Source organism: Poecile atricapillus, chromosome 23, assembly GCF_030490865.1.
Source record: "Poecile atricapillus isolate bPoeAtr1 chromosome 23, bPoeAtr1.hap1, whole genome shotgun sequence".
Lineage (NCBI taxonomy): Eukaryota > Metazoa > Chordata > Aves > Passeriformes > Paridae > Poecile > Poecile atricapillus.
The window spans coordinates 7,022,079-7,050,015 of NC_081271.1; the positions used below are offsets into that span (position 1 = coordinate 7,022,079).

The 27,937-nt window shown below is 51.8% G+C and overlaps 1 protein-coding gene across 26 annotated transcripts in view; it reads right to left on the minus strand.

The window, feature by feature from the left end:
- The window catches only part of IGFN1 (immunoglobulin like and fibronectin type III domain containing 1), a 41,263-nt gene extending 33,797 nt beyond the window's left edge, over positions 1–7,466 (minus strand). For 17 of the 26 annotated variants that reach the window (XM_058855864.1, XM_058855857.1, XM_058855856.1 and 14 more), the window contains exons 1-2: positions 7,301–7,466; positions 2,037–2,163 (exon numbers count right to left, since the gene is read on the minus strand). The gene's annotated coding sequence lies outside the window, so the exon portion shown is untranslated. Of the gene's footprint in view, positions 1–2,036; positions 2,164–5,687; positions 5,761–7,300 lie in introns of all 26 variants that reach the window. The other 9 variants (XM_058855867.1, XM_058855863.1, XM_058855860.1 and 6 more) reach the window with 2 other exon arrangements.
- Positions 7,467–27,937: the final 20,471 nt, after the last annotated feature.

Here is a 27,937-nt window from a genome sequence, read left to right on the forward strand (position 1 = left end):
CCCCTCCCCAGGTGAGTGCTGCTGACAAACACCCCCAGCACGAGGGGTGGCACTGGAAGCAGCAGCTCAGAGCTCTCAGTGCTCTGTGAAACACATCCCTGCATGAGCCTTGTGCAGTTATCCAGCTGGCCATTCCTCATTCCAGGCAGAACTGTGTCTGCTCTGCAGCTGCAGGGACATCCCCACTGGAGACAGAGGAAAAGCTTCCATGGCTTTGAGTGCAGAGCTGGAGCAAGCCCTTGGCTACTGACAACATTTTAATGTCCCAAAATAAAGCAGCAAGGCTGGCAGGGTGGGAGGGTGCCCTTCATCCTGTGTGTTCATCAATCTGTCTGGATGAGACAGAGCAAGAGACCATTCCCTGTGAGCCTGACTGGACACCAGGGCTGGGCCATAAATCAGCGCAGTGAAGAAGCAAAACATTTGGGAGTCAGAGGATTTGTAGATATTGGGGGTGTCACAGGGAGTTATTTATGGGCTTCAGACAGTGCCATACTCAGACAAGGTGTGACATAATTGCTGGCAGGCTGCTGAGCAAAATTAGCCAAACCTGTAGGGAGGTGACAGGCAGTGAGTGTTTCATGGGCTCAGGATGTGCCACAGGCACTGCACAAGCACAGACACAGCAGGGACAAAGCCATGAGCACAGACTTGAACCAGCAGAAATAAAGTGATGAGCAACAGAGGCAGCATTCTCTTTCACAGGAGCATGTGGCATGGAATATCCTGAGCTGGGTGGGACCCACAAGGATCACATCCAACCCCTGCCCTGCACAGACACCCCCAAATCCCACCCTGGGCACCCCTGAGAGCTGTGTCCAAACACTCCTGGAGCTCTGGCAGCCCCTGGGCTGCCCCTGCACCCTCTGGGGGAAGAACCTTTCCCTGATCTCCAGCCCTAACAAAGCTTTTCTCTTTGTAATTATCTTTGAATTTCTCTTTGTAAATCATGAAAATCAGGGCAGTTGTGACACAGAAAATGTTCTAAACAAAATGCCAAATTGTTGTGAGCTCAGTCACATTCTAGCTGTGCTTTACCCCAAAGATCCAGATACTCAGTGAGTATATTTCACCTAAAATTTCTCTTTTAGCTTTGGATTGGCTTTCTGTAGTTTTTTGTTAACTTGAAGTAATCTTTTGAGCTTGAGTCTTCCCATTTCAGATGAATTTTAACGAAAAATTTCAAGTGCTTTGGTTAGAACCACAGAACTGAAGGCAAAGCAACTGCAGAAGGGAAACTTGATGAAAACTCCTGAGCAAGTCACAGAGGGGAACGTCACAAGCTCTCCAGTGATGAATGGAGGTCTTGTGCAGAGTGAGGAGGAATGCCCAAGGATCAGATTTTGTGTGACTTATCCCTCTGGTAAATCTATACCTGACCTGATCTTCTCCTCTGCTCCAGGGATTATGAACACCACCAAAGTGCTTGCTCAGGATCCACAGACACACAAACTAAATACCCTGTGTCCATTTATGTATGAAAGTGGCACTGATACCAAAGGCCAAGAGGAGACACCTACCATCCCCATTTTCTAAGGGAGAAAAAGCCATTAAAGCCCAGCAGCAAGCAGGACAGTGAATCCATGTCCCTTTGGAGCAGCAGGGATGGGATGGCAGCAGCAGAACTGCTCAGGCTGTGCCTTTCTGTGGCCACAACACTCCCACAGGTTTTTCATGACAGAAAGAGGCAATAGATTTACAACAAATATCACAGAGCAAACACAAGAGTGTCTCACTCCAGGAAGGAGAGATAACACATCCCTGCTCAGTGCCCAGGATGGAAACCCTCAGGAACCCCAGGGCCACAAGTCCCCAGTGACAGCAGATCTTAGCCTGGCATCTTCCCAGGGCAATCCAAGGAATCAGTGCACCCCAGAGGCACAAACACTACTCTGGGAGCCCAGAACACTCACAGCCATTTCCAGACCCACTGCAACACAAATTCACATTATTCAGTGTGACAACAAAGGTGTCACTCCCCCCTCCCAGTTCTGCACCACCACCACACAAAGCAGTGCTGGCATGGCCAAACTCACCCCTCCACGGGCTGAGCTGCTGAGCTGATGCTCTGGATCTCACTCCTGTGTCTCCAGGTCCTTTGTTCACTCACAGCACAGAGCTCTTCATCACCCAGCGGCTCCGATGGCCCCAGATATCAGTGGCCTGTGGGAAGGAACACAAGCCCCTTCCAGTCTGCTGGAAATGGTACAAAATGGCAAAAGAAACAACAATCTGCTGTCCCCCTCCCAGCTCTCCCCTGTGCCAGAAGGTGAGGCTGTAGGCAGGAGCTGCCTGTGTCTCCACACTGAGCTGAGGCAGCCCTGGGGGCTCATTATAGCCCCAAGGCCCCCAGCCCAGGGGAGGTGCCCTGGAGCCCTTGGCAAGGCCAGCCCCAGGCAGGGCCAGCCTGGCCAGGTGTGACCATCACTCAAGGCCACGCTGCAGCTCCAGGGCAGGACCTTGTGCCTCCAACAAGGACAAACCCTTGTGCAGCTCCAAGAAAGGACAGCCTGCACACCAGGCTGTGCAGGACACACCAGATGTGCTCTCACGAGCTCTTAGGAGATCTCACAGCTCCTTAGCAGAGAACTAAAACCACTGAATTATTGCATCTGTGTGTGGGTCAACCATGCCTGGGCTTGGCCCTCAGCAGAAAGGTCCCTCAGTCCAAGAGTCCTGAAAGAACTCCTGTTGCTCCAGAAGAGCTTCACTGCTGCAGCCAAAGGACACAGTTCAGTTTGCTCCTTTCCTTCCAGCACAGACACAGGCTGACCCCTTTCCCTTGAGCTGCTCATTCACCACAGGAAGGTTCCCTGACCATGGCAGAGAGCTGGAATTAGATGGTTTTAAGGTTCTCTTCCAGCCCAAAGCACGGTGGGATCTCTCATTTCCATGGACAGGTTTCCCACAGAAATACAAGTTCAGTGCATTGTGAGCCCAGATCTGCCCTTGCAGACCTTGTGTTCCTTCCTCTGCTCACAAAGCTCCCCTAGAGCAGCCTTGGCTCCCAGAGATTTCCAGTCTGGGGCTGTCTCCAGCCCCTTCTCCCAGCAGCTGGAGCTGGCCTGAGAGCTGCTCTCACTCATCCCAGCCCAGGAGCCCACAGCCATTGCTTTCCTTCCATTGGGGGAATAAATCCATATTAAATCTCATGTTCAGCTGCAGAGGAAGGGCTGGCTCCAGGACGTGGCAAGAGAAGGGATTTTACCATGGTTCACAGGCGGTCTGGCCTGGCAGAAACAGGAGGTTTTTCTCTGGTTTCCTATGAGAAGATGAGAAGTTTAAGATCTGAGGCTAAGGGGAAGGCAGCACACAGAAACCCCTCGGTGCCACAGCTCAGACTCCTGTTAGATTGCATCAAGAAGAAGAACTACAAAGAGCACCATTTCCACTGGTCTGAGAAAGAAGATTCTCACCTGGCTACCAAAAACTTCTCCCTTGCAGGGCTGGGAATCACCATTTCAACCAACAATTGAAAAGATAAATGTGAAAATTAAATTCTGGAGTAATTTTCTTCATTCCTTTTTTCTTTTCAACCACTGTTGCTGATGACAGTGTTAAACTTTCCCAGTTCACAAGAAAAGCATGTCGACAGAGGAAATCAAACTGATGTCTGGGCTAAGATCTCTCCATTCTACATCCCCTGTTACCTTTGCAGTGATATAAAAAAGATAGTAGAAGCAATTACAAAGTCAAATATAAAGCATTTGAAAGTTGAAAAGCCAAGAAAATAAGGCTACAATGATCTGGGAAATCTGGAGTGCTGCTGGGAAATGCTCTCAGTAGCAGCCACTGTTTTCTAGCAGTGTGGGACTGTGTTCCTCCTGCTTTGGACAATGACCACCCCAAAGATGCTCCCTCAGACATCCTGGTCCAGGACAGCAGTTTGGGGCTTTGCTGACTGCCTGCTGCACCCTTAATAAACCCCATTGCCAGAGGAGTCTCTAGAGAGAGAAACACTTTGGGTAAGGCCAGGATTGCATTTACCTGCCCCTCCTGGAAGCTGAATTCAGCTCTGCTCAGCTGCAGCAGGAGCAGGGTTATCCCAGAGGGCCTGAGCTGTCCAGAGCCACTGGGATTTCTGTGGGATCTCCTTTCCAGGCATTTGCTCCCCACAGAAAAGGGCCAGTGCTGTGTAGTCTCCAATCACATTTAGCTGTTGGGTCTCAGTAAATGAGGAATTCCTAATTAGACAGACATTGGGGTCTAACGAGTCCCAGGAGAGCCACAAGTGCTCGTGTGATCCCACAAACCTGCTCATGCTCTGCCTCATTTCCAGCCCTGCTTTTACACTTTTCTTGGGGCCTCACCTCCAGAGGGACTGATCATTTAAAACCATCTGCTACAGAGCAACCTCCTCCAAGAGCTTGACCTTCTTCCATTTCACAGCTTGTTTTGCACCCACCCACCCACCCAAGGCCGTGTTAACCCCTGTGTGTCTCTGGGAGCCTGCAGGATGGCACAGCAGGGCTGGGATGCTCACTGGGCTCTGCTTCTCCTGCAGAGGAAACGTGATTTTCCCTGAAGGAAAGTCCATTCACCCAAGGAAGGGCAGTGAGGAAATGTCAAGAGGCGACAGCTGAGGGACAGTTATTTCAGACTGAATTTAAAACTGTGTTTTAACTGGGAACAAGACTCTTCCAAGGTTCTGTTTGCCCTTCCTGGAACACTGCTGTGAAGCCTTCCTGCTCCAACCAGTGACAACTGGCACAGCTCTTCCTACAGACTTTGGCGCCCACATGGCTCAGAAGGGACAAGAACTCAAGAAGCCAAGACTTGGTAGGTCCAAAATCCTGTCTGGATTTTCAGTCCATAAAGAAATGACCAAGATCAAAAACCTGGCCAAGACACCCCATTTCTCATTTCCCTGCAGCCTGGTGGACAGTCCTGACTGCACCAAGGGTGGAGGTGGTGCAGGGAGGCTTCTCTGGGGCAGAAATATTCACATTTGAAATGGCTGAAGATGTGCAAAGCTCAGTGATCGTGTGCCAAGTCCATCTTGACATAACAGCAGTGAGAATCCCATAAATGCTGCACAAGAAAATGGGCATAGAATATGGAATAAAGGCCAAAATTCAGTGGGGGTTACAGGTACCTGTAGCCCTCCAACCACCCAACACACCAAATCAGGGAAGTCTGGCAGTGCTGGTCATGCTGTGAGCCATGTCACCCATGAGTGAGTGAAGGGTTTCAGATCAGGCCAGGGGCCAGCTGGCTGACAGGAGAGCATTTTGGTTTTCCCAGGAGAATGCCTTGCACCAGGATGAGGAACAGTCACACCAGGCATGTGAGCCTTTCATACCCACAACGTGAGAATTTAAGTAAATGTGATGTTGTAACTACTGAGTAGTTGCTGCTCTTTTCAGTGGGAGATTCCCATTCCCATTCCAGCCCCTCAGCACCAGTTCATCCACACTGCAGAGTCCAGAAGAAATGGAAAGGACTTGTTTCAGGCTCAGACCTGTGGTTATTTTCCCTCCCCACCTGACTGACAAGGGGTTTGCTAGCATGGTTCAGGATTTAGTTGGAGCCTGGCTGCCTTTAAAGCCAAGATTCCCACTTTTCCCAGTAGCAGCCGCTCCCATGATTACCTTCCCTGCATCTTCCAGTCCCAGGGCTGGGATTTACTTACTATTTTCCATCCACAAAACAAAATAGTGGCCAACAGACATTTGATAAAGACTCACCAGAGATGTGATTAAACATCAGCTTATTGCCAGGCATATCCTTCCACCAGGACTTTCCACCCACCTTAAGAAACTGAAGAGAACAAGGGTTTAAACCCCTGTGGGCTTTAATGAATGCAGGGAACGAGGGGTGCCTGTACAACTTCCATTTGACCCTGCATGGCCATCGGACTTTGCTCAGTGTCCATCCCCAGCTAAAACTGAAATGTGTGTGTTGGGAGCACTCCACAGACATGCAGGGGGTTAATAAAGCTCACAGCATGCAGCAAATGAAACAATAAAATGCAAGCAGAGGTTGCAGGCTTTATCCCAGTGTCCCTCTCTGCCACAGAGGCTCAGTGACCCCCCAGCTCTGAGCTCTTTTTGTTGCTGCAGGATTTATTGCACCCCAACCTGTGCGTGGTGACAGATGAAACAAGCCCCATCCTGGCCTGAGCAGCTGCTTTAATGCTTCATTCCCTCATGTGCTGGGAAGTTTGACAGTAAAATAAATGGTAAGAAATCGTCTCTGGAGCCTCAAGAGGCCACAGCATGTTCCCACTGTGAGTGTGGGACAGCAGAATTCATCTCAACACTTTCCTGGTACTGCCTGACCAATGTCCAGCACCCGCAGAGGAGCCAGGGGACTCCCATTGCTGGGAATGCTGCCCCATTCCTTCTGAGCTTTCTTCACTGTCACACTTCATCCAGCACTAAAATATCACAATAAAATAGGTGTCAACTTGAGCCAGAGAATTATTCCAGCACCCACAGGAGAAATAACCAAAAGCACAGAATTATAGAATGATTTGTGTTGGAATGGACCTTAAAGCTCAGCTCGTTCCACTCCCCAGCAAGAGAGGGAACACCAGGCTGCTGAGACCCCCTCCAGAAAATGGAAATAGAGGAAAAACAGAAATACAGGAACACGTGGGAATAGAGAAAAAACGGAAATACAGGAACACGTGGGAATAGAGAAAAAACAGAAACACAGAAACACGTGGAAACAGAGAAAAAACAGAAACACAGAAAAACGTGGGAATAGAGAAAACCAGAGGAAGAGAGGGCACCTCTCTCCTGTCACCCCCACTTGTTCCATGGGTCCCGCGGTCACACACAAGGGTCACTGAGCCCCCGTTCCTGCAGGAATGACGCTCCCAGGGTCTGTCTGTCTGTCCCCAGTGTCTGTCTGTCTGTCCCCAGGGTCTGTCTGTCCCCAGGGTCTGTCTGTCTGTCTGTCCCCAGGGTCTGTCTGTCCCCGGGCAGTGTCTGTCTGTCTGTCCCCAGGGTCTGTCTGTCTGTCCCCAGGGTCTGTCTGTCTGTCTGTCCCCAGGGTCTGTCTGTCTGTCCCCGGGCAGTGTCTGTCTGTCCCCGGGCAGTGTCTGTCTGTCTGTCCCCAGGGTCTGTCTGTCTGTCCCCGGGCAGTGTCTGTCTGTCCCCGGGCAGTGTCTGTCTGTCTGTCCCCGGGCAGGGTCTGTCTGTCCCCGGGCCGGGTCTGTCTGTCTCTCCCCGGGCAGGGTCTGTCTGTCCCCAGGGTCTGTCTGTCTGTCCCCGGGCAGTGTCTGTCTGTCTGTCTGTCCCCGGGCAGGGTCTGTCCGATCCCGGCTCCAGGTGCGGGGCAGCCCCGCTCTCACCTGCGGCTGCTCCCGGCTCTCCTCTCCGGCCGAGCTCGGTCCCGGTGGCTCTCGTGTGGCTCTCGTGTGGCTCTCGTGTCCCTCCTGTCCCTCCTGTCCCCTGTGTCCCTCCGGTCCCTCCGGTCCCTCCTGTCTCTTGTGTCCCTCCTGTCCCTCCGGTCCCTCCTGTCCCTCCGGTCCCTCGCAGTCGCCGCCCCCGGCTGTCACAGCGCTGTTATCCTGCCACACATCCCGGGGATTGCGGTTTTATGGGCACGGGCAGCTGCCTCCCGTTCCTTCTCATCCCCGTCCGTTCCAGCAGTGGTGCCGAGCAGATCTGAGACGAGCGCGATTCTCCAGCGCTTCTCCAGTCACTCCATGATGCTGGCAGTGCTGCTCATCCATCGGTCACTGCATGATGCTGGCAGTGCTGCTCATCCATCAGTCACTCCACGATGCTGGCAGTGCTGCTCATCCATCGGTCACTGCATGATGCTGGCAGTGCTGCTCATCCATCAGTCACTCCACGATGCTGGCAGTGCTGCTCATCCATCGGTCACTCCACGATGCTGCTCATCCATCAGTCACTGCATGATGCTGGCAGTGCTGCTCATCCATCGGTCACTGTGATGCTGGCACTGCTGCTCATCCATCAGTCACTCTGTGATGCTGGCAGTGCTGCTCATCCATCATCAGTCACTCCACGATGCTGCTGCTCATCCATCATCAGTCACTCCACGATGCTCAGTGTGTGTGGAGTGTGTTTCCTCCTCACAGCAGCCTGCTACAAACTCAACACGACCGAAAGGATCCCCATCTTCTAAAGGAAACTGGAGTTCAACTGCTTTAAATCCCATTCCAGAAAAAAGGTAGGGTCCCTAACAGAACAGATAAATTGAACTTGGGATAAAAGCGAGTAGCCAAGCATGGTTAAAGATAAAGTTTCTTCACATACACTCCTTTTTTAAAAATAATTCCTTGAAAAGCCAGATTTCTAAGGGATGGACAGAGCCCTTCAGGGCAGCAGCTCACAGTGTAAATGTGAATTTATGTCACAGAGTTAATGTGAATTTATCTCACAGTGTTAATGTGAATTTATCTCACAGTGTTAATGTGAATTTATCTCACAGTGTTAATGTGAATTTATCTCACAGTGTAAATGTGAATTTATCTCACAGTGTAAATGTGAATTTATTTCACAGTGTTAATGTGAATTTATCTCACAGTGTAAATGTGAATTTATCTCACAGAGTTAATGTGAATTTATCTCACAGAGTTAATGTGAATTTATCTCACAGTTAAAGTGAATTTATCTCACAGAGTTAATGTGAATTTATCTCACAGTTAATGTGAATTTATCTCACAGTTAATGTGAATTTATCTCACAGAGTTAATGTGAATTTATCTCACAGTTAATGTGAATTTATCTCACAGTTAATGTGAATTTATCTCACAGAGTTAATGTGAATTTATCTCACAGTTTATGTGAATTTATCTCACAGTTAATGTGAATTTATCTCACAGTTTATGTGATTTTATCTCACAGAGTTAAAGTGAATTTATCTCACAGTGTAAATGTGAATTTATCTCACAGTTAATGTGAATTTATCTCACAGTTTATGTGAATTTATCTCACAGTTTATGTGATTTTATCTCACAGTTAAAGTGAATTTATGTCACAGAGTTAAAGTGAATTTATCTCACAGTTAATGTGAATTTATCTCACAGTTAATGTGAATTTATCTCACAGTTTATGTGATTTTATCTCACAGAGTTAATGTGAATTTATCTCACAGTTAATGTGAATTTATCTCACAGTGTTAATGTGAATTTATCTCACAGTTAGTGTGAATTTATCTCACAGTTTATGTGAATTTATCTCACAGTTAATGTGAATTTATCTCACAGTTAATGTGATTTTATCTCACAGTTAAAGTGAATTTATGTCACAGAGTTAAAGTGAATTTATCTCACAGTTTATGTGATTTTATCTCACAGTTAAAGTGAATTTATGTCACAGAGTTAAAGTGAATTTATCTCACAGTTAATGTGAATTTATCTCACAGTTAGTGTGAATTTATCTCACAGTTAAAGTTAATTTATCTCACAGTTTATGTGAATTTATCTCACAGAGTTAATGTGAATTTATCTCACAGTTTATGTGATTTTATCTCACAGTTAATGTGAATTTGTAGCACACACTGAGCAGTCTGAGCCTGTGCTCCTGTTACACAGCCAAGAGCAGCTGCTCTTACCTGCACTCCTTTGTACACCTTTGGAAAAGAATCAGCTTTAACAGGGAATGAGGAGCAAGAAGGTGAGGGTGGAAATGGAGATCAGACACCTCAGCAGACTTGTGTTAGTAAAGGCTTCCTGTGCTGTGAGAATTCATCCAGAGTCACCGGGAGTGATGGATGGGGATAAAGAAGAGAAGAAGAAGAGAGGCTGGAAGCAGAGGAGCCCAGGCAGGGGATGCAGATGTTGCAGACAGATGTTCCTCAGCAGCCAGGGTCACCCAGAGGGCTGAGCCTGCAGACACTTCAGGTGTTCCCTGTTCCCTTTTCCCACCTCAGGGACAGTCCCATGCTGGGGAAACGCCAGTTCCAGTCATTTCAGAGGCCAGCACTTCCAGGCAGACATAAACACATCCATCTAAAAAGCAGATCAGGATCAAGTTCAGCTTTCTCTGTCTCGTCCTTTCCAAGGAAATCAGTGTCCCTGTGGGAGAGGCTGTACCTGGAGCTCCTCCTGCCTGGAATGTGGGCAAACCCCAGCACAAAACCTGCCTGGAACCACACCAGCCTCACACGAGAGGCAAGAACCTACAGCAAACATCATTTCCAAAGGTTCTGCTTCCATCCAGTGAAAGCAACATCCCCACATCAGGCAATGCTGTGCCCTGAATAAAACCTCAGGTGCAGCTCCTGCAGGAGCACTCACTGTACAGAGGAACAGCAGGGGCAGAAGATAAACCAGCAGCAAGGCAGCAGGTTTGCCTGTAATGTACCTTCCCAATGGGAATATAATTCCCTAAATTTTACTTTAGATTACTGAGACTTTTGAGTTGAGATTCTCAGTCCCTTGATACCACAGAAGGCAGCTGGAATCTTCTCAGGGTTTCCTGCCTTGCCCCTCCATAGCTGAACATCCTTCCTGTGGAGAGACCTGGCCACAAACTGCTGAGCTTGTGCTGTAACAGATTTAAGGCAGAAAGTGCAGGTGACACATCCCAAAGGATCACATTTACACATCTTTATGCATCTTTAGTCAGCAAAACACAGAAGGTCCCATTTAATGTGGTAGAAGAGAAAAAACATCTGCTTCAAAAAAACAGAGAAGTACTGACAACTCAGGAGATGCTGAAATCCTTCTGGTAACTTGAAAATCTGTCCCAGTTATGAGACTTTAGCACCCCAAAGGGCAGCCCTAATGTGTTTTACTCAGAAATCCTCTGCCATGGGCCTTCCCAATAAAACAGTGCGAGGATTTGTAAGCCTGGGCATTCCCTTGCCTCTAAAAGCCTCATAAAAATGATTTCCTATCAGACATGTGAGAGACTCCACTGAAACCCCACCAAACATCTGAGCTGAGCTGAGCATTCCAAATCTAATTTCATCCCAAATCAGCAAGTGGTTATTGCTTGTCTCAGAATGGCATTTGTCAGGAATGAAAATTCTTTGCCAAAATAAACCATTCAGTGTTATTTATGAGACAGACAGATTCTGTTACTCTCCCATGGAGTATTACCCTCAAACACTGCTGGCTCAGGCAGCCGTGGCCCTCCCTCTTTTGATGTTTGAATGCAGCCATGAAATTGTCTTTTAGAAACTGTACTGAGGGCACAAACCCCCCCTCACTTCTCCATCAAATGAGGACAAAAGCACAGAAATAACCAGCCAGTGCATAAAGTCTGGCAGCTCTGAGTGTTGGCTGTGGCAGAATAAACACAAATCCCCTCCGTGCCCTTCTCAAGCTTTGTGCTCAATGCAGAGCCCCAGAGGAGCAGCCAGGGACACCAGAGGCAGCTGCCACCATTGTCACCATTGTCACCCCCAGACAGACCCTGTGGGGACAGGGCTGTCCCACTCTCACACCACAGCATTGTTTGAGCCCCACACCAGCCCAGGGTGCAGCTGCTGGCAGAGCACCTCTCTGAGGGGACACAGATCTATTTTTGATGACATTTGGCATACAGGAGCAGCCAGCCAGTGTGACAGGTCACAGGGTGTCACACCTGAGCTGTACAGGTGCCACCTTGAAGGGCTCCTGCAGGGAGCACTGGAAGTTTGGCTGTGGAGGGGCTGGTCCTGTGAAGCACCAGCCCAGCAGCTGAGTGACCTGGCCACAGGCAGGAGCTCAACACACACCTGGAGATGCAGAGAAAGATCAGAAACACAGAAACTCTGCTTGGAGAAGCTCAGGGATCCATCCCCTCCATGATCCAAAGCCAAACTCCCATCCCAGCTGTCCCACAGCCTCGGAACAAAGGGCTGGGAGCCCCTGTGAGGCAGAGATGTTACTGCAGCACCCAAAAGTACTGCCAGCCTTCCACAGGGTTCAGCTCCAAACAGGGTCCCCTGGGCTCCTTTATCATCTGTTTCCCTTTCCCCCAGCCCTCAGCTCCCTCCAGATCAATTATCACCTTCTGAAGAGAGCAGGGGAACGCTCCAAGAATTGAGTCACTCCAGGATGAACCAACGAGCAGCAGGGATAACCAGACTGGGAGAACCAAACTGGGTTTCTCATTCCTCTCCTCCAGGCTCCTGCAGGTGGAATTAGTCCATGCCAAAGGAGATGTCCTAAACTCACCTGAGCCGGTCCCAGAGCCCCAGAGGATCCTGCCTTTGTGAGCCCTGAGTGCTCCTGGGGTACCCTGGGGCTCCCTGGTGGAAGGGGCAGCCCCAGCAGAGGAACCTTACAGGAAAACCCAAGCCAGCACCTGAAGGGGGTGAGTAGAGAGGGGATGGTGACAATGACAACATCATCAGCTGTTCCCATCAGCTCCCGTGGTCATCAAAAGCCACCGAAGAATTCAGGTCCAAGGTCGACCTGGGAAGGCAAAAAACCAGCTCAGGAAAACATGAGAACTGCTGCAGTGGCTGCAAGCACAGGAGGGGAGTGAAGGCTCAGGCCTGAGTTTACACCCCTGTGCCCCCAGTAACACCCCTGTGCCCCCCCAATAACACCCCTGTGCCCCCAATAACACCCCTGTGCCCCCCCAATAACACCCCTGTGCCCCCAATAACACCCCTGTGTCCCCAATAACACCCCTGTACCCCAATAACACCCCTGTGCCCCCCCAATAACACCCCTGTGCCCCCAATAACACCCCTGTGTCCCCAATAACACCCCTGTACCCCCAGGAACACCCCTGTGCCCCCCCAATAACACCCCTGTGCCCCCAATAACACCCCTGTGCCCCAATAACACCCCTGTGTCCCCAATAACACCCCTGTACCCCCAGGAACACCCCTGTGCCCCCAGGAACACCCCTGTGCCCCCAATAACACCCCTGTGTCCCCAATAACACCCCTGTGCCCCCCAATAACACCCCTGTGCCCCCAATAACACCCCTGTGCCCCCAATAACACCCCTGTGTCCCCAATAACACCCCTGTGCCCCCAATAACACCCCTGTGCCCCCCAATAACACCCCTGTGCCCCAATAACACCCCTGTGCCCCCAATAACACCCCTGTGCCCCAATAACACCCCTGTGCCCCCCAATAACACCCCTGTGCCCCCAGGAACACCCCTGTGCCCCCCCAGGAACACCCCTGTGCCCCCAATAACACCCCTGTGCCCCCCAATAACACCCCTGTGCCCCAATAACACCCCTGTGCCCCAGGAACACCCCTGTGCCCCAGGAACACCCCTGTGCCCCCAATAACACCCCTGTGCCCCAGGAACACCCCTGTGCCCCCCAATAACACCCCTGTGCCCCCAATAACACCCCTGTGCCCCAATAACACCCCTGTGCCCCAATAACACCCCTGTGCCCCCAGGAACACCCCTGTGCCCCCCCAATAACACCCCTGTGCCCCCCCAATAACACCCCTGTGCCCCCCAATAACACCCCTGTGCCCCAATAACACCCCTGTGCCCCCCCAATAACACCCCTGTGCCCCAGGAACACCCCTGTGCCCCCAATAACACCCCTGTGCCCCCCAATAACACCCCTGTACCCCAATAACACCCCTGTGCCCCAATAACACCCCTGTGCCCCAGGAACACCCCTGTGCCCTCCCAATAACACCCCTGTGCCCCCCCAATAACACCCCTGTGCCCCAATAACACCCCTGTGCCCCCAATAACACCCCTGTGCCCCCAATAACACCCCTGTGCCCCCAGGAACACCCCTGTGCCCCCCAATAACACCCCTGTGCCCCCAATAACACCCCTGTGTCCCCAATAACACCCCTGTACCCCCAGGAACACCCCTGTGCCCCAATAACACCCCTGTGCCCCCAATAACACCCCTGTGCCCCCAATAACACCCCTGTGCCCCAGGAACACCCCTGTGCCCTCCCAATAACACCCCTGTGCCCCAATAACACCCCTGTGCCCCCAATAACACCCCTGTGCCCCCAATAACACCCCTGTGCCCCCCCAATAACACCCCTGTGCCCCCAATAACACCCCTGTGCCCCCCAATAACACCCCTGTGCCCCCCCCAATAACACCCCTGTGCCCCCAATAACACCCCTGTGCCCCAGGAACACCCCTGTGCCCCCAATAACACCCCTGTGCCCCCCCCAATAACACCCCTGTGCCCCCAATAACACCCCTGTGCCCCCCCCAATAACACCCCTGTGCCCCCAATAACACCCCTGTGCCCCCCAATAACACCCCTGTGCCCCCCCAATAACACCCCTGTGCCCCAATAACACCCCTGTGCCCCCCCAATAACACCCCTGTGCCCCAATAACACCCCTGTGCCCCCAATAACACCCCTGTGCCCCCCCAATAACACCCCTGTGCCCCCAATAACACCCCTGTACCCCCAGGAACACCCCTGTGCCCCCAATAACACCCCTGTGCCCCCAATAACACCCCTGTGCCCCAATAACACCCCTGTGCCCCCAATAACACCCCTGTGCCCCCCAATAACACCCCTGTACCCCAATAACACCCCTGTGCCCCCAATAACACCCCTGTGCCCCAATAACACCCCTGTGCCCCCAATAACACCCCTGTGCCCCCAGGAACACCCCTGTACCCCAATAACACCCCTGTGCCCCCAATAACACCCCTGTGCCCCCAATAACACCCCTGTGCCCCAATAACACCCCTGTGCCCCAATAACACCCCTGTGCCCCCCAATAACACCCCTGTGCCCCCAATAACACCCCTGTGCCCCCAATAACTGCAGTTATTGGGTTAATTGCAGTTATTGGCTGCAGTTCACAAACTGCCTCTGGCAGCTTCCAGGGGTTGCTTCTCCTGGATTCCTTGGGTGACCCAGTCACACACACTCAGTGTTTTCCACCCCCAGGCACGTCCTGCTGTCAGACAGACAGACACACAGACAGACAGACAGACAGACAGACAGGCTCTGGGCTGGGGAGGGACACACAGAGCAGGTCACTCTTCAGGGAGATGGACAGATGGGGAATGGATGGGTGGATCATTGAAAGGAGCAGGAGAATGCCAGGGGGGCTGATCCATCCTGGGCAGGCTGGAGGAAGGGAGGGAAGGACGGGAAGGTGTCACAGAGGGATCCTGTGTCAGAATTGTGATGATGAGGGAGATCTGTGTTCTGGGCAGGGTGGCTGGGGCAGACAATGGCACTGCCAGGAGCTGAGCAGGAGGAAACCAGACCCTGATTAGGGGCCCTGCTTAACCCTGCATGGAGACAGAGCTGGGCTGCTGCTCTGGGGCAGACTGAAGGGCAAGCAAATTGCAGTTTGGGCATTTCCAAATCCAGCAGGTCCTTGTCAATCTCCTGGACTGACAGACTGAGTGTCCCAGGTGCTTCAGGGCTGTGTGTGACCATGACAGTGAATGGGCCATGCTCTCATTCATGTGCTCCTCAGCTCCATTCAGTTTATTTTTCAGGCATCTCTCATTTTACACTCACCACTCACTCCTCTCTTTACACCCATCAATTCCAGCTTGAAGGTCTAACCAGGGCAAAGTTTCTGTCCCCACAGTGAGCACAGAGGGGCTGAGCTGTCTGGGCAGCCCTCAGGGCAGAGGAGAAGGGGAGAAGCCTCAGATGTTTATCACCCAAAGCAGCTGAGCTGCACTCCTCAGTTCCACCAGCTCTGGACTCCCTCTGGCTCCTCAGGCCAGCTGGGTCACACTGCCAGTTGCCCAATCCTTGCTGGAGGAAGGAATGTCCTGGTGAGATGTTCTCCTGGCCATCCTTCCCACCCCTTTCATGGTAATATTGAGTCTTGGATCCCACCCCAAACTGGCAGCAGAGCAGAGAGCGAGCTGCTGATGCGAGAGGGTCAATCCAGCACAGAGAACAAGACTCTCAGCAGCCCAGAGGAAAACTCTGAGGAGCTCTAAAGAGCAGGGAGCAATCCAATAAACCATCAGCTGCTGCTGCTGCTTACCTTCTGCAAGTGTATGAAGACAAAACTTCTGGGCTTTGTGCATGTTTGTCTTTAAAAAGCACAATTTTATCTTTCTGTCCCATACATCTACACTAAAAATCCAGCTTTTTCTTCTCTTCCTGGTGTAGCATAGTCCCACCTATGTATGATCTTCTAAGTGGCTATCTGGTACTCCAGGTGTGTTTTTTGTCCCTGTTCTCCCTCTTTATTTACCCTGCTGGACAATTTGTGTCTCCTTTGCACATACACCTCATTGATGAGGGCATTGAGATCTGCAGTTTATCTTCTTGGAACCCTTCTGGCCTCCTTCCTGACTCTCTAGGTATGCCTGCAAAAATAGCAGGAGTGCATGGCTCAGTGCTGAGCACAGCCTGGAGAAATAAACTTCCTTAAACAACAAGCCCCAGCCGTCTGCGGCAGAAGCCAAGCCTCGCTGGCCTTGCCACATGCCACAAAGGTCAGCAGCCCCAGAGTGCCCCAGCAGACAGGACAGAATGCCAGAGGACACATAAATCTAATGACTGTCACAGTAACTGTGTGTCAGCTGACTGCTGAGCTCACCCAGAGGGGGAAAGGAGAAGATTTGCCCTAATTTAACTTCACAAGTTTCAAGGAAACTTGGGACCCCTTTCAACACAAGGGGTTAGCAATTCCTTAAATGTCCCACCCAGGAAAGGTTCTTTAAGCCTGAGCCCTGTGGTGTGCCAGGCCAGCCATGCATGGCTCCAGAGCTGGTGAGAGGGGGCAGAAAGCTGGGAGTCAGCAGGGAGCAGCTGAGACCCACAGGATTCACACTGCAGAAAGCTGGGAGTCAGCAGGGAGCAGCTGAGACCCACAGGATTCACTCTGCCCTGAGCATCATTCCCAGAGCTGCCAGGGCACAGCGCTCCTGCGAGGCTCAGGGTCAGGAAAAGTCACACAGCCACAGAATCACGGAGTTATTTAGGTTTGAAAAGCCCTCAGAGATCACTGAGTTCAGCTTTACCCCAGCACTGCCATGCTCACCACCAGACCCACACACGCTTTGGGCACTTCCAGGGATGGTGACTCCAGCACTGCCCTGGGCAGGTCTGGGGAGCCTGAGACACACCTGGGCTGGCAGGAGGCACAGAGATGCAGCTGGGTCACTGATGGCCACTGAACCAGGGAGGTGCAGTGAACGTGGGCTGCAGAGGTCCCCAGCCCATCCTCACACTCAGGGCAGAACCATCTGGAACATTGGAAGGTTGGAACAGCCAAGGCTTTTCCACTGAGCCTCAGCAAACACCCCAAACCCTCACAAGGATGGAGATTCCTCCTCTCATGACCTGTCCCAGCCCTGCACCAGTTCCTGGAGAGGCCTTTTCCCAGTGCCCAACCCAAACCTCCTGAGATGGAACTCGTGGCCATTGCCTGCAGGAATTTGGGAACACAAAGAAGATTCTGTCCCTCTGTCCCCTCTGTGAGCACCCTTGCTCTGCTGGCCACGTGTCTCTGGATTTAGCCCAGGGTGCAGAGCTTGGTGATGGGCACACAGAGCTGCTTCATCTTCAGGAACATCTCCTGTGCAGGTGGAATGGTTGTGCTGACCTTGAGCAGCAACAGGAGATGCCAGTGAAGTTTCTGTGTACAAGCACCAGGGCAGAACTGCAGAAACTTGCTTTGTTAAATGTGTGGAAATGGATAAAGAGCTAAAAGGAGACAACAAAAATGAATACAAGAGAGCTGAAGGTGGAGTGACAGTGCCTGCCAGCAAAGGCAGGACATGAAGAAGGGCAAGCACTGCAGAAAGGAGAACTCCTGAGCTGAAAACCATCCTGACAAATCATCTCCCAGGCAGTTTGGAGGTGGAAGCTTCCAAACCTCAGCATGCCAGAGTCAGGGATTTAGGATTCCTGGCAACATTTCTCTTCTAATGGTTTTGCTTACCAGAAAGTCTGTCATTAAGGCCCTGTGAAGAATTGCTGTCATGCTGCAGTCTGATATCAGCTTTATTAATAGCTGGCAAGTCCTGCCTTATGGAAGAACATTTGGGTGTGCTCAGGGAAGATCCACGTTGTTTCATCTGGGTTCAATGGGGAGGAAACCGTGGGTGATCAGGTCCTTTTGACCTTGTTCAGGTGCTCTGAAGATGCCATTCCTGCCAGAGAATTGGGCCTATTGCTACACTCAGGGCATTGCTGACTCTGTTCCTCCAGTTTTGTTTTTGTCACAGTACAAAGTCAATTTTAAAACCACACTTCAGCTGTTTCATCCCTGCACTGGGGCAGATTTTCATCTTTCTGGTTCATTTTCATCTCTCTGTTGAAACCTATTGGTTTCCTTCATTTCTACATTCCCCAGGATTCAGTCTGAGACTGACTTCAGTGGAAACACAAATGAGAGACCCAAGCACAGGGACCTCCACACCAAACACAGGTGGAAACACAGAAGTTATTTTTATTTCTACTATGATCTCTATTCCCCAAGGTACTCCCTTCACACCTTCCTCACACCCACAGATTCTCTCAGGTTTATTGTCCTGATCAGTCTGAGAAGGGATGTTTTGCCACCTTTTATGCCTTTTCTAACCTGGTCTGTTTGCAAAGCCTGGTGGAGTGATTAAGAATTGACAAATATCAACCTAGTTAGGACAGTACAAATTCCTTAAAACAAGCAGTGAAAAATTCTAGACCAAAAAAATAAGATTAAATGGGCTGACTCTGCAGCTCTGAGAGGGTGAGAATGTGTGAAGCCTCCATTTGAAATCATAGGGATGGCAAAAATGGTGGTGACAAAGCTGACTGGAGAATGGAGAGCACAGGAATGGAAATCACCATGGGAGCATGGATGGAAAGCTCCAGGTGCAATTCCAGCACAGGCTGGGCAGTGTTGCTGCTAGGGAAATATCAGTGGCAGCTTCTGATCCCAATTTTTGAAGTTGTATTAAAATAGAGTGAGTTAGGTTACTTTGTTCAGCCCAACAAAAGAGAGATGGGTGATAAAAAATATTCAATATCTTACAAAGGTAAATACCAAAAGGGGAGACAAGATGAGAAGAGGACAAAGAAAATCCTTGTCCTTAAAGAAGAGTATCAGGACACTTTTAAGCACCAGATGTGGTTAGCTCAGCCTCCTGGCTGGAATAACAAGGTGGAATGTCTGACAGAGTTACCACAGATTTATTTTATAATGGGAACTCAGTGTCACAGCTTCCTGCCACTCAAATTCAGAGCCTTTCCTAAGGTCAGGAGATCTGGGAGGACAAATGGCCAGGAGACACCGAGCTCAGAAACTCTTGGCTGCAGTAAATGCCAGTTGGGGGTGAGCTGCTCTACAGCTATTTTGGCAATTTGTTGTGCTCACCCTTGGACATTCTCTTCAGTTGCCAGCCTGCAGGGACCTGTGTCACAGCACAATGGCCCTGTGGCCATGGGGACAGCTCTGGGTACCCCAGGTCCCTCATTTTGGGGGAACAAGGCAGTGTCACAGCAGCTTCACAGGCTGCCAACACCCTGCCAGAGAAGCCACTGGAACAGGAGCTCCCAGCTCCTACCCACTGTAACACCTCCACATCCTTTAGACAAAAATCCCAGCTGGTGTTTGATCCAAACAGAAATACACCTTTTGTGTGTGTTCTCTGCTGTCCTTCCCTCATTTGTGTGTGGGTGCCCCTGAGAGCATTTCAGGGGAGCTGCTGGGGGCTCTGGGGGCTCACAATCACCACAGACTGCTGGGGTTCATCCTCTGTGGGCTCGTGATGGGGAATGTGGGAAGCTGTGAGCAGAGGATGTCCCGTCCTCCCCCTGGACACGCAGCTGGCAGCAGAGCTCCTGCCCAGTGCCCTGCAGCCAGGGGCTGTCCCTGCTCTCACCACAGATCACCACAGCCAGCTTTAACACCTCCACACACTTGTGCCCCAAAGCTTCTGTCCCAGCAGCTCTGCAAGGGGTCAGTGGCTCTGCCTGTCCAAGCAGGTGTTGATGATGAGGAAATGACCTCCCTCTGTGAGAGGAATTTTAGCAGCTGTGAGCAGAGGTGACAGGGACAGGGAGGGCAGTGCAGGGACTGCTCTCACTGCCTGCCCTGGGCACCTGGCCTCAAGGACACAGCTCTCCCTGCAAGCAGATCCCTGCAGAGCCTGTGCCAAACACAACTGCTGCAACAGCCTTTGGGCCATGCCCTGTGCTGGGGACAGCCTGCTGCAGCACAAATCCCCATTTCCTGTGGTTAGGAACAGCCTGCTGCAGCACAAATCCCCATTTCCTGTGGTTAGGAACAGCCTGCTGCAGCACAAATCCCCATATCCTGTATTGGGAACAGCACAAATCCCCATGCCCTGTGTTGGGAACAGCACAAATCCCCATGTCCTGTGGTTAGGAACACCCTGCTGCAGCACAAATCCCCATGTCCTGTGCTGGGAACAGCCTGCTGCAGCACAAATCCCCATGTCCTGTGCTGGGGACAGCCTGCTGCAGCACAAATCCCCATGTCCTGTGCTGGGAACAGCCTGCTGCAGCACAAATCCCCATGTCCTGTGGTTAGGAACAGCCTGCTGCAGCACAAATCCCCATGTCCTGTATTGGGAACAGCACAAATCCCCATGTCCTGTGTTGGGAACAGCCTGCTGCAGCACAAATCCCCATGTCCTGTGCTGGGAACAGCCTGCTGCAGCACAAATCCCCATGTCCTGTGCTGGGAACAGCCTGCTGCAGCACAAATCCCCATGTCCTGTGGTTAGGAACAGCCTGCTGCAGCACAAATCCCCATGTCCTGTATTGGGAACAGCACAAATCCCCATGTCCTGTGTTGGGAACAGCCTGCTGCAGCACAAATCCCCATGTCCTGTGCTGGGAACAGCCTGCTGCAGCACAAATCCCCATGTCCTGTGCTGGGAACAGCCTGCTGCAGCACAAATCCCCATGTCCTGTATTGGGAACAGCCTGCTGCAGCACAAATCCCCATGTCCTGTGCTGGGAACAGCCTGCTGCAGCACAAATCCCCATGCCCTGTATTGGGAACAGCCTGCTGCAGCACAAATCCCCATATCCTGTGCAGGGAACAGCCTGCTGCAGCACAAATCCCCATGCCCTGTGTTGGGAACAGCCTGCTGCAGCACAAATCCCCATGTCCTGTATTGGGAACAGCACAAATCCCCATGTCCTGTGTTGGGAACAGCCTGCTGCAGCACAAATCCCCATGTCCTGTGCTGGGAACAGCCTGCTGCAGCACAAATCCCCATGTCCTGTGCTGGGAACAGCCTGCTGCAGCACAAATCCCCATGTCCTGTGGTTAGGAACAGCCTGCTGCAGCACAAATCCCCATGTCCTGTATTGGGAACAGCACAAATCCCCATGTCCTGTGTTGGGAACAGCCTGCTGCAGCACAAATCCCCATGTCCTGTGCTGGGAACAGCCTGCTGCAGCACAAATCCCCATGTCCTGTGCTGGGAACAGCCTGCTGCAGCACAAATCCCCATGTCCTGTATTGGGAACAGCCTGCTGCAGCACAAATCCCCATGCCCTGTATTGGGAACAGCCTGCTGCAGCACAAATCCCCATATCCTGTGCAGGGAACAGCCTGCTGCAGCACAAATCCCCATGCCCTGTGTTGGGAACAGCCTGCTGCAGCACAAATCCCCATGCCCTGTGCTGGGAACAGCCTGCTGCAGCACAAATCCCCATGTCCTGTGTTGGGAGAAGCACAAATCCCCATGTCCTGTGTTTAGGAGAACCCTGCTGCAGCACAAATCCCCATGTCCTGTGTTAGGAACAGCACAAATCCCGATGTCCTGTGGTTAGGAAGAGCACAAATCCCCATGTCCTGTGGTTAGGAGAACCCTGCTGCAGCACAAATCCCCAGCCTTGCCTGGGGAGGTGGGAAATGCAGAGCTCTTGCATCGTCTCATTTGAGAAATGGGCAATCCTGAGGCAAAGGCTAGAAAAATCTTTCCCCAGATTTCAGAACAAGACACACAAGGCACAACCCTTCCACAGTCCCTTGTGGAGCTGCAGAGAGCAAGCAGAAGCTCTCAGTCTTTCCCCATGTTTGGTGAATAATGAATAATTTGGTTGTGAATCAGAGAAGTCTCGGTACCACCATTCAGAAAGGAAATTCAGCATGGAAGCAGCAGAAAGCAATCCAAATAAAAGTCTCTTTGTACTCATAAATGATGTTTTCTCATATTCCATCATTACCCAGAAGTGAAGAATTGCCTTGTTTTTATTCCTCTGGATGCAGTGGGTGAAGGGGAGCCAGGGTGAGGTGGAGACCAGGGCTGTGCTAACACAGATCTGGCACAGCCCCATCACCACCTGCAGGACTTGGCTCTGAGTACTTGGGGTAAGCCCTGAGTCCCCAGCACACACATTCCAAATGAAATGATCCAGCAGAGCCTCTATTCCAGCAACTTCCAGAATCCACCTCCTTTTCATGCCCCATTCCCTTCACAGGACTGCAGGAGGGGAGCTGGCCAGGGCTTGCTTAAACTGAATATTAGGAAAAATTTCTGCACTGAGAGGGTGATCAAACTCTGGCACAGCTGCCCAGGGCAGTGGTGGAGTCACCATCCCTGGAAGTATCCAGAAAACAAGTGGATGTGGAGCTTAGGGATGTGGGTTAATGGTGGCTTGACCTGAACTGGGGTAATGGTTGGACTGGGTGATCCTGGAGCTCTTTTTGGCATAAATGATTCTGTGACCCTGTGGCTCATGGTGAGGGGTGCTGGGGGCACAGGACCTGAGATGTCACTGCTGCTCCTGAGGAGATGTCACTGCTGCTCCTGAGGAGATGTCACTGCTGCTCCTGAGGAGATGTCACTGCTGCTCCTGAGGAGATGTCACTGCTGCTCCTGAGATGTCACTGCTGCTCCTGAGGAGATGTCACTGCTGCTCCTGAGATGTCACTGCTGCCCCTGAGATGTCACTGCTGCTCCTGAGATGTCACTGCTGCTCCTGAGGAGATGTCACTGCTGCTCCTGAGGAGATGTCACTGCTGCTCCTGAGATGTCACTGCTGCTCTGGAGATGTCACTGCTGCTCCTGAGGAGATGTCACTGCTGCTCCTGAGATGTCACTGCTGCTCTGGAGATGTCACTGCTGCTCCTGAGATGTCACTGCTGCTGCTGAGATGTCACTGCTGCTCCTGAGATGTCACTGCTGCTCCTGAGGAGATGTCACTGCTGCCCCTGAGGAGATGTCACTGCTGCTCCTGAGATGTCACTGCTGCTCTGGAGATGTCACTGCTGCTCCTGAGATGTCACTGCTGCTCCTGAGGAGATGTCACTGCTGCTCCTGAGATGTCACTGCTGCTCCTGAGGAGATGTCACTGCTGCTCCTGAGATGTCACTGCTGCTCCTGGCTGTTTGTTTGCACTGACATGGCCATAGTGCCTCCTCTTCCCAGTTAACTCCGTGTGAAAGCCAAGGATTGACCCTGTGGAGGAAAGCCTGGAGCTGGGAAGGTGTGAGCCCATCTGTGGGCCTCCCCTGAACCATCAATTACAGCACACAATCAGTTCCACTGAGCCAGAATCTGCCAGCACAGTCCTGGCCAGCTGCCCTTCCTCCCACTGCTCCCTCATTAGCTGCTCCTCCCTTGCTTGGTCTTTAATTAGCTTGTCATCAGCAGCTTGGCCTGGGCTGCCTGAATCCCCTGCATTGTCCCAAATGAGACAGATGGGACCAGAGCAGCAAAGGGAGGAGGGCAGGGAGAATTGCAGGCAGTGTGAGTCTGAGTGCAGGGACAGCAGCAAGATCTCACCTGCCTTGGGCCAACTGGGGATGCTCAAACTGTGCATTGGCTGAGACCCAGCAGCCTCATTTCAGCAAAGCCAACAGAAATCCAGCACAGGGAGAGACAAACCCCAACAAAACCAGTGCCCTTAAGGAGTGAAGCTGTTTATTGTGGCATTGGAGTTGTCAGGAAAATGAATCCACAAACACCAGAGGTTTATGTCCAAAAAGGAGACAGAGGAGCCCTGGAACCTCATTCTAATAAAGGGAGAGGCCATGGGGAATTCCCCTGGGGTCTCTTGAATTTTTAGAGGCCACAGCCTCCTAATTCCTGGCCACATTTGCCTCTCTCTTTCCCCACTGGCTGAGGTGCTTGAGAGGTACAAACTTCCCAAACTGCCTCCTACAGACCCCCTTCTAAAGCACACCCCCTCCCCGTTTTCCTATGGGATTTATGGTTCCTCCCATTGCTTCTTTTATCCCTCAGCATCTGGCTTTAGCCACACTTTGTAAAGACAGATCCCTCTCATTGCTTTAAAGGGTCCAGCCATGCTCAGCCTGCCTCAGGCTCACAGGGAGGCTCTGTCACACCCTTGGCTCCCTTTTCTCTCCAGTTCAGAGGGCAGGGATCCTCAGATCCCTTTTCCCGTGTTCTGCAGGGGCTGGTTCCTCGTGTGGGACCCAGGGAATCACAGCAGCCCCTGGCTGGAGCCTCTGCAGAGCCTGGAGCAGCACAGGGAGGGGACAGGGCAGCTGCTGGCAGGCAGGAGCCAAGGCTTGTGTCAGCCTCCTGAAAATGTTCCCCCTTCGACCCTGGCGACCTTTCCATGGCACTGGCTGAGGCAGGCTGCTCTCATTAAGAGCCACTTGATCCTCCGCTAATGCAGCAGTTATGAAAGGCCCATGGCACTTGTCAGGAGGATAAACACCTTCCCAGGGGGGAGAGAGGGGAAGGGACACACAGCCCCTCCCCTCTGCTCCCTCTCATCCCTTCCAGTCTGTCCATCAGCCCTGCCACAGCCTCTGCTCTGCAGCAGGGAAACTGAGGCTGGCTGCAGCAGTGCCCTGCCTGAGCCCTCACACAGACACAGCCTGGCTTGCTCAGTGTGGAGAACGAGGTTCACATCGTTTTTATAGAATTTAAAAGTTTAATAAAAAAAACAATTAGGAGAAAAAAACAAATTAAAGTATACAGATACAGCTGGGTGTCTCTGCATTCACCTCACTGACAAAGGATTGTCCCTTAAAAACAGAACCCTGCTCCATATCCATAAATTCTCATACGTATTCATACATTCTTCTTAGGATCTTTGGTGTTCTTCTGTTTAGTTTCCTCTTGCCCCCTTCCCAATAGATCAATCTTCTTGGTGCCATTGAGATTTCCATTCCCTGATACCAGAAATGCAATAAATTCCTCCCCCCAGAGTTCTGGTCACTGCTGTCTTCATCTGGATAAGAGAGTTTACAAATGCAGGAGTTCTCTAGCTATTTTTTTTTTCTCAGTCTTTGGATTATACAAACAAAAGCAGTTTTTATTTTAATACTATGCCATGGCACACAGGCTGCTCTCTCAGGTTTGTGATTCCCTTTCTCAGCACACAGGCTGCTCTCAGAGGTTTGATTCCCCTTTCCCAGCACACAGGCTGCTCTCAGAGGTTTGATTCCCCTTTCCCAGCACACAGGCTGCTCTCAGGTTTGTGATTCCCCTTTCCCAGCACACAGGCTGCTCTCAGGTTTGTGATTCCCCTTTCCCAGCACACAGGCTGCTCTCAGAGGTTTGTGATTCCCCTTTCCCAGCACACAGGCTGCTCTCAGAGGTTTGTGATTCCCCTTTCCCAGCACACAGGCTGCTCTCAGAGGTTTGATTCCCCTTTCCCAGCACACAGGCTGCTCTCAGGTTTGTGATTCCCTTTCCCAGCACACAGGCTGCTCTCTCAGGTTTGTGATTCCCTTTCCCAGCACACAGGCTGCTCTCAGAGGTTTGTGATTCCCCTTTCCCAGCACACAGGCTGCTCTCAGGTTTGTGATTCCCCTTTCCCAGCACACAGGCTGCTCTCAGGTTTGTGATTCCCCTTTCCCAGCACACAGGATGCTCTCTCAGGTTTGTGATTCCCTTTCCCAGCACTCAGGCTGCTCTCAGAGGTTTGATTCCCCTTTCCCAGCACACAGGCTGCTCTCAGGTTTGTGATTCCCCTTTCCCAGCACACAGGATGCTCTCAGAGGTTTGATTCCCCTTTCCCAGCACACAGGCTGCTCTCAGAGGTTTGTGATTCCCTTTCCCAGCACACAGGCTGCTCTCAGAGGTTTGTGATTCCCCTTTCCCAGCACACAGGCTGCTCTCAGGTCTGTGATTCCCTTTCCCAGCACACAGGCTGCTCTTAGAGGTTTGTGATTCCCCTTTCCCAGCACTCAGGCTGCTCTCAGAGGTTTGTGATTCCCTTTCCCAGCACACAGGCTGCTCTCAGAGGTTTGATTCCCCTTTCCCAGCACACAGGCTGCTCTCAGAGGTTTGTGATTCCCTTTCCCAGCACACAGGCTGCTCTCAGGTTTGTGATTCCCTTTCCCAGCACACAGGCTGCTCTCAGGTTTGTGATTCCCCTTTCCCAGCACACAGGATGCTCTCTCAGGTTTGTGATTCCCTTTCCCAGCACTCAGGCTGCTCTCAGAGGTTTGTGATTCCCTTTCCCAGCACACAGGCTGCTCTCAGGTTTGTGATTCCCTTTCCCAGCACACAGGCTGCTCTCAGAGGTTTGTGATTCCCTTTCCCAGCACACAGGCTGCTCTCAGAGGTTTGTGATTCCCCTTTCCCAGCACTCAGGCTGCTCTCAGAGGTTTGTGATTCCCTTTCCCAGCACACAGGCTGCTCTCAGAGGTTTGTGATTCCCTTTCCCAGCACACAGGCTGCTCTCAGAGGTTTGTGATTCCCCTTTCCCAGCACACAGGCTGCTCTCAGGTTTGTGATTCCCCTTTCCCAGCACACAGGATGCTCTCTCAGGTTTGTGATTCCCTTTCCCAGCACTCAGGCTGCTCTCAGAGGTTTGATTCCCCTTTCCCAGCACACAGGCTGCTCTCAGAGGTTTGATTCCCCTTTCCCAGCACTCAGGCTGCTCTCAGAGGTTTGATTCCCCTTTCCCAGCACACAGGCTGCTCTCAGAGGTTTGTGATTCCCCTTTCCCAGCACACAGGCTGCTCTCAGGTTTGTGATTCCCTTTCCCAGCACACAGGCTGCTCTCAGAGGTTTGATTCCCCTTTCCCAGCACACAGGCTGCTCTCAGGTTTGTGATTCCCCTTTCCCAGCACACAGGCTGCTCTCAGAGGTTTGTGATTCCCTTTCCCAGCACACAGGCTGCTCTCAGAGGTTTGTGATTCCCTTTCCCAGCACTCAGGCTGCTCTCAGAGGTTTGTGATTCCCTTTCCCAGCACACAGGCTGCTCTCAGAGGTTTGTGATTCCCCTTTCCCAGCACACAGGCTGCTCTCAGAGGTTTGTGATTCCCTTTCCCAGCACTCAGGCTGCTCTCAGAGGTTTGTGATTCCCTTTCCCAGCACACAGGCTGCTCTCAGAGGTTTGTGATTCCCCTTTCCCAGCACACAGGCTGCTCTCAGAGGTTTGTGATTCCCTTTCCCAGCACACAGGCTGCTCTCAGAGGTTTGTGATTCCCCTTTCCCAGCACACAGGCTGCTCTCAGGTTTGTGATTCCCTTTCCCAGCACTCAGGCTGCTCTCAGGTTTGTGATTCCCTTTCCCAGCACACAGGCTGCTCTCTCAGGTTTGTGATTCCCTTTCCCAGCACACAGGATGCTCTCAGAGGTTTGTGATTCCCCTTTCCCAGCACACAGGCTGCTCTCAGAGGTTTGTGATTCCCAGCAGTGCAGGTCCCCCCATGTTTGCACAGAAAGGGCAAGCACAGCTCTCCACAGATGTTCTTCACTGCTACAGCCATGGGCTGAATGTGGCTCTGCATTACAAACCCTCCCAGCCTCTGTCTCTGAGCCCAGAGCAGCAGAGAAGGAAATGGGACCTTTGGCTCCCTCCCACTGCTCCTGAGCCCGTCTGTCCCCCAGGAGTCCAGAACCACCCAGCACAGCATCAGCGATGGGGAATCACTCACTGCTGATGTGTCCCATTCCTACAGGTAATTCCTGACAGGAAACACCACTTGTAACCAGCTCTGGAAATGATCCTGCCCAAAGAGGAAGCAGCACAGCAGAAATGGAGACCAGCTCCTGTGCCCAGGCCCTCCTTTGTCTCCCCTTCCCAGGAGAAGGCTCTTTGACAAGTGGGGAATAACCTCTATCAAATCAGGGCCTGCATGCTGGAGAAGCTGTTAATTGCCTCTTGAAGCCTTCTGTCAGCAACATTATCCCATCCTGTCCTGCCCAGACCAGCCAGGGATTGTCCTGGGCAGT